We start from the raw sequence: 12452 nt of genomic DNA, 5'->3' as shown, positions 1-12452 counted from the left end.
CAGTGCTTTGGGAGGCCAAGGTAAGAGGATTGCCTGAGTCCAGGATTTTGAGACCAGCCTGGAAACATAGGAAGACTTCATCTCTAGAAAAACATTTAAAAAATTAGCCTGGCATGGTGGCACATGCCTGTAGTCCTAGCTAACTGGGAGGCTGAGATGAGAGAATCACTTGAGCCCAAGATTTCCAGATTGCAGTGAGCTATAATCATGCCACTGTATTCCAGTCTGGGTGACCAAGCTTGACTTGCCTCTGTAATAGTAATAGTAATAATAATACCAATAAAGTCCAAAATTAAAGGACTGAGGAAAAAAATTCAAACTGATTTATCCGAGCAAATTCAATATTTCTTTAAGAAAATCTACAAAACACCAATGACAAAAATCAAAGAACTAAATAAATGGAGAGGCATTTTATGTTCATTGATAAAGGAAATCTCAATGCCAGATCTTTCCAACCTCATCCATAAATTCAATGCAGTCCTGACCAAATCACAGCAAGTTAATGTATGAATATAGACCAATTGATTCTGAAATTTTCATAGAAAGGCTAAAGTACCAGAAGAGGTGATACAATACTGAAGCAGAATAAGAAAGTCAGCCCGACACTACCAAACTTCAAGAATCATTATTAACTTACAATAATTATTCTAGTGTGATATTAGATAAAGAATAGAAAAATAAATCATGCATCATGGAATAGGGAGCCTAAAAATAGATCCATACAAATAATAGTTAACTGATCTTTGACAAAGAAGAAGGATATTCAATGGCAAAAAGATGTTATTTTTAATAAATTTCTTTTAAATAAACAACTAAACATCACATGCCTCCGCTCAAAAAAAAAAAAAAAAAAATGTACTCCCTTCAAAAGAAACATTTAGACATTGGCTTTACTCCTTTCTCAAAAATTAACTCAAAATGAATCTAAGACCTAAATGTGAGATATTAGACACAAAAACTTCTGAAATATAATATAGGAGAAATTCTAGATGACCTTGGATTGCTGATGAATTTTAGATGCAAAACTAGAAGCACCATACATGAAAGAAAAAAATGATACTTTTGACCTCTTTAAAATTATTATTATTATTTACTTTGTGAAAGATACTGTTAAGAGATAGAAAAGACAAGCCACAAATTTGGAGAAAATAATATTCTAATGGTAGATATTGACATAATTCATTTTTCAAAACCCACAGACTGTACAAAACAAAAAGTGAATCTTAATGTAAAATGTCAGCTTTAGATAATAACAGTGTATCAATATTTGGTCTCTCAACAATTGTTACAAATATACTACATACAATCACACAAGATGTTAATTATATGGGAAACTCTGAGGAAGGGGGAGAAGGTATATAGGAACTCTGGACCTCAATTTTCAATATGCCTAAAAGTACTCTAAAAATAACATCTATTAATTAATTATTCCAGATAAAAATTTGAAGTTTTTTTTTTTTATATACACCAGCATTTTCAATTATATGTGATAGTAGAATCCTATCTAAACTAGTGACTTGGTCATTCATTAGAGGATTCTATTTTAATTCACTGCAGAACATGTTTTTTCAGTTATTTTCTTATTTTTATTTTAATTTATTTTAGTTTTGAGACAGGGTCACCCAGGCTGGAGTGCATTGGGGCAATCACAGCTCACTGCAGCTTTAACCTCCTGGGCTCATGAAATCCGCCCACCTCAGCCTCCCAGGTAGCTGAGACCACAGATGCACACCACCATGCCTGCCTAATTTTTTCATTGTTTGTAGAGATGGGCTCTTACTATGTTGCACAGACTGGTCTCAAACTCCTGGGCTCAAGCAATCCTTCCACCTTGACCTCCCAAAGTGCTGAGATTACAGCTGTGAGCCACTGTGGTGGGTTTTTTTTTTTTTTTTTTTTTTGGTATATTTGCTTACATGGGTTGTTTCTTTTTTTTATCCCCAGAAGTAATTAAGATCTCTGTATTTTCATAATATAAAATGGCACCTATAGTAGAGTATACCAGGGATTGAAGGCATCTTTAGAGTCTCAGTAATTTTTTTCAGAGCACTGTTAAGTAAAAAGTGTGTGTGTGTGTATGTGTGTGTGTGTGTGTACATATATACATGAGTAAAATAAACGTATACCTTTGAGATATTGGGGTATGCTTCCAGACCACTGCAATGAAGTGAATACTCCAATAAAGTGAGTAATAATTTTTTGGTATCCCAGTGCATATAAAATTATGTTTATGCTATACTGTAGTCTATTAAGTGTGTTATAGCATTATGTCTAAAACTACAATGTACATACCTTAATTAAAAATATTTTATTGCTAAACAATGTTAACAATCATCTGAGCCTTCAATGAGTCATAATATTTTTGTTGCTGGAAGGTAATGCCTCAATGTTTTTGGAAACTGATCAGGGTGGTGGTGGTTGTAGTCTGGGTTAGCTGTGGCAAATTATTTAAATAAGACAGCAGTAAAATTTGCTACGTTAATTGACACTTCCACAACCACAAAATATCATTAGCAGGTGATACTGCTTGATAGCATTTTACCCACAGTTGAACATCTTTAAAATGGGAGTCTATTCTCTCAAACCCCTGCTGCTGCTTTATCAACTAAGTTTATGTAATTCTATTTTTTTTTTTTTTTTGCTATTTCAACAATGTTCACAGCATCTTCAGCAGGAGTAGATTCCATCTCAAGAAATCACTTTCTATTTTAATCCATAAGAAGCAACTCCTTGTTCCTTCCAGTGTTATCATGAGATTGCAGCAATTCAGTTATATCTTCATGGTCCACTTCTCCTTTTAGTTTTCTTGCTGTTTTCACCACATATGTAATGAGTTTCTCCACTGAAGTCTTGGACCCCTCTAAGTCACACATTAGGGTTGAAATCTACTTCTTACAACCTCCTGTTAACATTACTATTTGGACTTCCTCCTATGAATCACAAATGTTCTTAATGGTCTCTAGAATGGTGAATCCTTTCCAGAAGGTTTTCATTTTACTTTTCCCAGATCCATCAGACAATTTACTATCTATGGCAGCTGTAGCCTTGTGAAATGCATTTCTTGAATAATAAAACTTGAAAGTCAAGATCACTGCTTGATCCATGGACTGTAGAATGGATGGCATATTAGCAGGCATGTAAACATTAATCTCCTTGTCCATCTCCATCAGAGTTCTTGGGTGACCAGCTGCATTGTCAATGAGCAGTAATTTTTAAAAGGGCTTTTTTGCTTTTCTGAACAGTAAGTCTCAACAGTGGACTGAACATACTCAGCATACTGTGCTGTAAATAGATATACTTTCATGCAAGCTTTGTCACTGCATTTATACAACACAGGCAGAGTAGATTCAGCATAATTCTTAAGGGCTGTACGACTTTCAGAATAGTAAATAAGCATTGGTTTTAACTTAAAGTTACCAGGTGCACTAGCCCCTAATAAGATTGAGTCACTCTGTCCTTTGAAGGGTTGAAGCCAGGAATTAAAGTCTCTCTAGCTTCCGAAGTCCTCATTGCATCTTCTTCCAACAGAAGGCTCTTGTGTCTATTGAAACTCCATTGTGTATTGTAACCACCTACATCAATTAATTTACCTAGATCTTTAGATAACTTGTTGCAGCTTTTCCATCAACACTTGTTGCTTCACCTTGCACTTTTATGTTATGGGGGTGGCTTCTTTCATTAAACCTCATGAACAAACCTCTGCTAGCATTACATTTTTCTTCTGCAACTTCCTCCCTCCTCTCAGCCTTCATAGAATTCAAGAGAGTTAGGGTCTTGCTCTGGATTAGGCTTTGGCTTAAGGGAATGTGGTGGCTGGTTTGATCTATCTAGACCATTGAAACTTTCTCCATATCAGCAGCAAAGATGTTTCGCTTTCTTATTATTTATGCTTCCACTGGTGTAGCACTTTTCATTTCTTCAAGATTTTTCCTTTTCATTCACAACCTAACTGGTGCATGAGGCCCAGCTTTTGGCCTATCTTAGCTTTTGACATGTCTTCTTCACTAAGTGTAATCATTACTAATTCTTATATAAAGTGAAAAATGTTCAACTGTCTTTCACTCGAACACTTAGAGGCCATTATAGAATTACAAATTGGCTTAATTTCAGTATATTTGTGTCTCAGGGAATAGGGAGGCCCAAGGAGAAAAAGAGAGAGGCCAATTAGTGGAGCAATCAGCACACACACAACACTTATCAATTAAGTTTGTTGTTTCATGTGAGTGTGGTTAGTGGTGGTTTCAAAACAATTAAAATAGTAACATCAAAGATCATAGATCATTACAACAGATATAATAATAAAGAAAAAGTCTAAAATATTCTGAGAATTACCCTAACATGACACAGAGATATGATGTGAGTTCATGTTGTTGGATAAATGGCCCCGAAAGACTTACTTGATATAGGCTTGCCACAAACCTCCAATTTGTACAAAACACAGCATCTGCAGAGCACAATAAAGCAAAGTGAAAAAAAACAAGGTATGTCATATATTCACATATCCATATACATGAATAAGATATATATGTATATTTCATTTATTATGTAGATTCTCCCAAATCACTTAAATATTTGTGTACTAACACCAGGTGAACTTGGGCACTGAACAAGTTCCCAAATTTTGTAATCAGATTGGACGTTCCTACTCTCATTTTCTGTTACACATAGACTTTGCATACTACCAACTTGTATCACAATAACTACTGAAAACCAAGCTTTGCAAAGAAATGACATCATTGAAGGGATGTAGCAATTTAATATTGACACTATCTTCTTCATCAGGCTGATAGTTTGCACACTCACAGTTGTGCAAAATTGTATAATATCTGTGTCTACCTAAAAATTGTATAATATCCCACAGCACCCATGTAAATTTTCTGTGACATCCTAGTGTGTTTCAGTGCACTGTTTGGGAACAGCAGGAGTAGAATTGTTGTATATTAAATAATATGAAATATTATGGAAATTACATATATCAAAAATTACATATTGTGCTATTGTTCAGTTCAAAGGATAAAAGTGAAATAAATTCCTGTGTGTGCTCACTACTGGTACTTTGAAGCCCTCTATACGGCTCTTTCTGAATATATTATCCTTTCTCTTTCTCACAGAAGAAACTTGTAAAGTATGCTGCTGGGACAAATACCAGAAACACAGGCAGTGATGGTTTAAATTTGACACGTAGAAGCAGAGGACTAGGGTGGGCACGGTGGCTCACACCTATAATCCCAGCACTTCGGGAGGCAGAGGCAGATGTATCACTTGAGGTCAGGAGTTTGAGATCAGCCTGACCAACATGGAGAAAGCACATCTCTAATACAAATGCAAAATTAGCTGGGCATGGTGGTGTATTCCTGTAATCCCAACTACTCTGGAGGCTGAGGCAGGAGAATCGCTTGAACCCGGGAGGCAGAGGTTGCACTGAGCCGAGATCATGCCATTGCACTCCAGCCTGGGCAACAAGAGTGAAACTTCATCTCAAAAAAAAAAAAAAGGAAGAAGAAGAGGAGGAGGAGGAGGAGAGGAGGGAGGAGGAGGAGGAGGAGGAGAAGAAGAAGAAATAGAAGAAGAAGAAGAAGAAGAAGCAAAGAAGAAGAAGAAGAAGAGGAAGAAGAAGAAGAAGAAGAAGAAGAAGAAGAAGAAGAAGAAGAAGAAGAAGAAGAAGAAGAAGAAGAAGAAGAAGAAGAAAGGAGGAGGAGGAGGAGGAGGACTATTAGGATGCATAAGAGTCTCCAGACTTTCACAATCCCAGGGAAATGTAACTGAATGCACAGGTTTTGTTGGCAGAAAGGATTTTTCCTCTATATGTGGAACCCTCTTTGGGCAGGTACATGTGTGACAATACGATCAGCTTGTTGCTAAATATTTGGATCTGTTCCCATAGTTAGTCAACACATATGGTCATTCCTTAAACAATACAAATCTGGGTAGTCCAGGAGCCTGTATGATCATCTGGTCTTTTAACAAGGAATCCAGCTGTAGGAACAGCATCTTCTGTGGCCAGCACATTGCTGTCAGTTCAGCCCATTTTACTGAGTGGTCAATACAGCAGGCTGTCAGTCAGTATGATGATGGCAGCAGCACCTCACTGGATTTTTCTATCTTAAATCCAGACAATTCCATGCCTTATTTCCAAGGCCATTAAAACAGGAGATGCATTATATAGCACCTGCAGAAGCTTTAAATCCCACATGTAAGAATGATTATTTATTTTTACCATTTTAGTGTGTGGTAACGCTTTAACTGCAGGCCATTGGCAGGCTTTAAGAATTTAGGTAGCTTGCAGCAATGTGCTTGAACCCACCAATGTGGGAAGCACTTCCAGGGATCAGAGTGAATGAGGTGAAACCAACCAGTAGGCATGCTGGTACTGGGGAAAAATAAACTAAACTACTTGCACTGATCACGAGTCTGAATAATTACTAGCAATCACACTCCGGTCGTAGAAGTCAAAAGCTGAATGTAATGGCCATCGGTGACTATGCTGTATTAGAAGCCAAGTTACAGTTCACTAGGGAGATACTCGCAAGACAAATGAAGGTTTGTGGTCACTTACCTCTCCAGTGAACTCACTTCCAAGCTTTTCCTGAATACTCAGTTACACATGTAAAACAGAATTTCATATTTTTAGGTGACCTGTAAAAGGTCAGTTTCTCAAGACAATGAGAATGATATATTTCTGACAAAGAAGTATTTAAATGAATACTTTCTCTTGAAAATCATGTTCAAATGAATGAATGAGTGACCTATATAGGTACAGTTGGAATGGAAATATTTTATATCACAGACATATCAAGAATGTGAGAAATATAACAAACTTGCTAAAAAGCCCATGAATACGAGTAATCATATTTCTTTTTCCTTTATTTTAATTTAAAAAAAGAAAGAGCAATGCCTTCAATGAGGGTGCTTTCTCTCAGTAATGCAATACTGCACTTGTTTAAGTGTTGCTACTAATTAGTACATATCCTAATCTACTTGCCTAAATACTAGTGGAGTACTAGTAGAAAATGGTTACTGTATTTACCTGCCTAAATACTAGTGGAATACTAGTGGAATACTGTATCTGCCTGCCTAAATACTATTGGAATACTAGTGGAAAATGGTTACTCTATTAGTCAGGGTTCTCTTAAAGGGACAGAACTAATAAGATATATACATAGATCATATATATATGATATATATATGATATGATATATATATGATATATATATATAATATATATATATAGTAGTCCAGGAGCCTGTACACCCATCTGGTCTTTTAACAATGAATCCAACATTTATATAAATATAGGAACATCACATACATATCATATACATATACATGGGAGTTTATTAAGTATTAATTTACATGATTACAAGGTCCCACAATAGGCTGTCTGCAAACTGAGGAACAAGGAGAGCCAGTCTGAGTCCCAAAACTGAAGAACTTGGAGTCCAATGTTCGAGGGCAGGAAGCATCCTGCATGGGAGAAAGATGTAATCTGGGAAGCTAGGCCTGTCTCTCTCCTTTTTCAGGTTTTTCTGCCTGCTTTATGTTTCCTGGAAGCTGATTAGGTTGTGCATATCAGATTAAGGGCAGATCTGCCTTCTCCAGCCCACTGACCCAAATGTTAATCTCTTTTGGCAACACCCACACAGACACACCCAGGATTAACACTTTGCATCCCTCAACTCGATCAACTTGACACTCAGTATTAACCATCACAGTTATATGTGAAAATATTTTTTTCACTTTTTTTAAGCATAGGGCTATTTTGATTTTTTTAGCTAGAATATTTCTGAAGTAGTTGTATAAGGTACACACAATTATTTACTGTATTATATATACATAAATTGATTTTTTATTATTGACTTACGTATTTTTGAATATAGTATAATATGAAATTTAGTTCTCTTGTTGCACATTGCGTCTTCAGATAGGTTCATCCTACATAATTGCAATTTGTACCTGTTGACCTACCTCTTCCCATTTTCTCCTCCTCACACTGATAACTACTTCTCTACTCTCTCCATTTCTATGTATTCATCATTTTTTAGATTCCACATATAAATAAAGTCATGCAGTGTTTTTCTTTCTGTGTTTGGTTTATTTCACTTTGCATAATGTCCTCCAGGTTCATCTATATTGTCACAAATGGAAGTATCCTCTTATCTTTTAAGTCTGAATAATATTCCTTTGCACCACAATTTCTTTTTTATTGTATATATCTAGAATGTATGTGACTACATATATGCACATATATACACATATGTGTGTGTATTATATGTAATATATATGTTACATAATGTAATATATAAGTTTCAGGATCCTCAAACTTCCCTGGGAGGGTGGAAGAAATAATCATTCTCTAGTGCTTGATGCTCACCAGTTATTAACTCCATGTATACACAAGGCATGTGAGTTCATATTAAAATCCATTTAGGTGTTGTAACTGGAAAATGGTGATTTTTTTTTTTCCTAAATAATTGCAATTGTACTTTGGAGCATAGGACATGATTACATACACAGTTCTTAAAATCATCACTGGAAAACTTATTTTCAATCAATTGTGAATCATTTCTGTTTTAATGTTTTCTTCCTTCAAATTCAAATTTTTGATCTTATATTTCCAGTGTTCAAAAAGACAAGGGGATAGGAGAGGAAGGAAAATAAAAGGAGATTGATCAATGATATTCTTTCAAACGAACAGTTCATTTGAATTGCAACGCTGTGCCAACTATGCCCTTAAAATCACATTTCTTTACTCAAGAGTACGCTTCAATTGTGAAAATAGATCATTTTATTTTCCCTTTTGAGGCCAGCTTGTTACAGATGGAACAGCCCGTTGCTGTGTTTATGCTGAAATGGGTTTTTGAGCTGTGCAGGTGCATAGGTGGTAATACACTCCATGATTACATTTAATTTGTATTTCAATTCCAACTCTCCTGAGCCCTGACTCTACTTTCTCATTTTCTTCTTTTGTAACAGTGGCGCACAGGGCGATGACTATAGATTTTCATCTGTAACTCCCAAAACCCTACTCAGGTTGGTACGCTAAAGCAATCTTTTTTTCTACAATGTTTTTCTTTTGGTTTTGTTTCACACATTTTGGTGATCTTTTTTTTTTTTTTTTTTCCATGCTCATCTTACTTTGTTCCAGAAACAAGGAATTATCTAAAATTTGGGCTGCCATTACACAAGCTTAACAACTAAAATGATTTAATTCACACAAATCAGATTATATCAAATCTTCTTAACTTCCATATCTTCCAATTAATTACTGTGAAATTCCGTGTGCTAAGAAAATTGTTTTGTTTTCTCAAAATGGGTGAAAAATGCTTCTGCATTTGTCACAGTTGTAGAAGAGGAAAAAGCTGAAATCTGAGCATTGTAAAGGCTATCATCATCAACAAATGTAAAATTTGGAAGATTTTATTAGAGTTACTCTTACACGTCCACCTACCAAGGTTTTCTATCTTCTTGCATTTTAAGCAACATGTGCATGTTTGAAACTATTTATTCTAAATGTTCAATTTAATTCTCACCTAAAGATTCTTCTTCAAATGAAACAATTACATTTTCCCTAAAAATGCAAACATCCTTACTTATAATTAGGCAATACAACTATGAAGATTGAGGGAGCAAAGAAATGTTTATGAATTATGTAAAGAAAATAAGAGCAATTTGAAAAAATTCAGGTGTTGTAATGCATAGAATGTCTAAAAGTGCCAAAATTTACTAAGCACCTTCTAAGACATAGTGTTCTGTGTTTATGTCATATCAATAGATATTTGCTGAGTTATTGCTTTGTTCCTGAAAATATGCTAGCTGCTCTAATACATATGGCTTCTCCTTGCCCTTTTCCTTCTACAGGTTAATATCTCTTGAACCAGTTTTCTTCTCTCTGTTCCTCCTACTACTATCTTGTTCAGATCTCCATCCACAATCTCTCTCTTTTATAACTTTAGGCCTTCAGGATGATCCACCTATAATCCATACCTCATTGTGTTTATCTTTAGTGCAGACCTGCTCATGTCATTCTCCTGTATGAATTGCCCAGTGTCACTCTGTTGTCTTCAGTTTAGCATCCACATTTCTCATGATGATGTGGTATGCATGTCTGGAGTCTGTTGCTCTTTGTCCTTTGCAGCTCCTTTTGCCTACATAGTGCACCTATGCATATTTGTTTCAGAAGAAATTACCTCTCCCGTTTCATAATGTTCTGTTAGGACTGTCAGCAACACTGTTGCTCTAGAGAATGAGGACATGAACCAAACAAGATCAATCAATCTTTTCCAAGAATTGAATACATAATAGAGTGCCAGAAAGGACTAAAGTTGGTCAGAACCGAGTCAGTGCAATGCCATGACTGTGCCCTAATGAAGATGTAATGAATCTCTGCTACTGAGATCTCTGGGAACTGCTTTGTTTCTACATTTCTTGTGATCTGACTACACAGCTTCTATTTGAATTATGTGGTTTAGCCAGTGTATTAGTCCGTTCCGATGCTGCTAAGAAAGACATACCCAAGACTGGGTAATTTATAAAGAAAGGAAGCTTAATTGACTCACAGTTCCATGTGGCTGGGGAGGCCTCACAATCATGGCGGAGGTTGAAAGGGAGGCAAAAAAGTCTTACATGGTGGCAGGCAAGAGGACATGTGCAGGGGAACTCCCCTTTATAAAACCATCAGATCACATGAAAGCTATTCACAATCACGAGAACAGCATGGGAAAGACCTGCCCCATGACTCAATTACCTCACACTGGGTTCCTCCCACAACACATGAGAATTATGGGAGCTACAATTCAAGATGAGATATGGATGGAGACACTGCCAAACCATATCAATCCACCTCTGGACCTTCTCAAATCTCATGCTCTCACATTTAAAAACCAATTATGTCTTCCCAACAGTCCCCCAAAGTCTTAACTCATTTCATCATTAACTCAAGAGTCCACAGTCCAAAGTCTCATCTGACACAAGGCAAGTCCCATCCGCCTATAAGCCTGTAAAATCAGAAGGAAGTTAGTTACTTCCTAGATACAATTAGTGTACAGACATTGGGTAAATATACCCATTCCAAATGGGAGAGATTGGTCAAAACAAAGGGGTACAGGCCCCACACAAGTCCGAAATCCAGCAGGGCAGTCAACTCTTCGAGCTCCAGAATGATCTCATTTGACTCCATGTCTCACATCCAAGTCACGCTGATGCAAAAAGTATGATCCCATAGTCTTGGGCAGCTCCACCCATGTGGCTTTGCAGGATACAGCCTCCCTTCTGGCTCCTTTCACAGGCTGGTATTGAGTGTCTGCGGCTTTTCCAGGTTCATGGTGCAAGCTGTCAGTGGATCAACCATTCTAGGGTCTGGAGGATGGTGGCCCTCTCTCACAGCTCCACTAGGAGGTGCCCCAGTAGGGACTCTGTGTGGGGACTGCAACTTGACATTTCCCTTCCTCACTGCCATAGCAGAGGTTTGCCATGAGGAGTGCCCCCCTGCAGCAAACTTCTACCTGGACATCCAAGCATTTCCGTATCTCCTCTGAAATCCAGGTGAAGGTTCCTAGACTTCAATTCTTGACTTCTGTGCACCTGCAGGCTCAACACCATGAAGAAGCTAACAAGGATTGGGGCTTGCACCCTCTGGAGCCATGGCCTGAGTTGTATCTTGGCCCCTTTAAGCCCCTGCTAGAGTAGCTGCGATGCAGAGCACCAAGTCATTAGACTGCACATAGCAAGGGGGGCCTGGGCCCAGCCCATAGTCAAACCACATCAGTCAGTTTAAATTATTTTATTTCTAAAAAGTTATCCATAGTTGAATTTGATTGTTTCCAACAACATTTATTAATAGATCCCTCTATTGCTCTTCAACTTTATCTCTTACCATTTTTCACCTTGTACCTGAGACTTACTGAATTCTCCCTCCTTCACTAATTTATCATCCTTTCATTTGGCTCTAGACATTTGTTCCTCATGTCCCCTTATCATGGAACCATATTGCTTTTATCTGTATTTCTCTAATTACTAAACATCCTCTAGAACTCAACTTCATGTTTTTCAGGAAGACTTCCTTTATGCCTCATACACTCCTACTCTGTGTTCCTATAACCTGCTAATATCATTTTACAGTTTTTGCCTATCTATTGTGAAAAAGGAACTTCAACTGTAGAATCTGTGTCTGTCATCGTCATATTTTATTTATAGTGCCTAGATCACTGCCTCATCTATAAAAACAAATTAGCTAATATTTATTGAATAACGAATGAATAAATGTAAGAAAAACTCATTTAACTCTATACGTTATATAATCATGCTCCAAATTGAATATAATCAAGGTGCAGGAAGCCCGTCCTCTGGTTACTAAACAAAATGAGAGGTATTAATGTTAGGCTAGATAACTGGAAAGGCTGTAGGAATTACATGGTGCTTGATTTCATTGATGGCAGGCAGAATTCAAGGAGTTG

At 36.9% G+C, this 12452-nt stretch overlaps 1 long non-coding RNA gene across 3 annotated transcripts in view; it reads left to right on the top strand.

Moving 5' to 3' along the window:
* Positions 1-12452, top strand: part of LOC103885553 — a 92384-nt gene that overhangs the window by 64909 nt on the left and 15023 nt on the right. For 2 of the 3 annotated variants that reach the window (XR_648690.4, XR_648687.4), the window contains exon 2: positions 8974-9030. This is a non-coding gene — a long non-coding RNA (uncharacterized LOC103885553). Of the gene's footprint in view, positions 1-5730; positions 5828-8973; positions 9031-12452 lie in introns of those variants that run through there. The other variant, XR_648692.4, reaches the window with a different exon arrangement.

Source organism: Papio anubis, chromosome 5, assembly GCF_008728515.1.
Source record: "Papio anubis isolate 15944 chromosome 5, Panubis1.0, whole genome shotgun sequence".
NCBI classification, from domain to species: Eukaryota; Metazoa; Chordata; class Mammalia; order Primates; family Cercopithecidae; genus Papio; species Papio anubis.
Note: the sequence above shows the minus strand (reverse complement) of the source record. Positions and strands in the feature narration are given on the sequence as shown.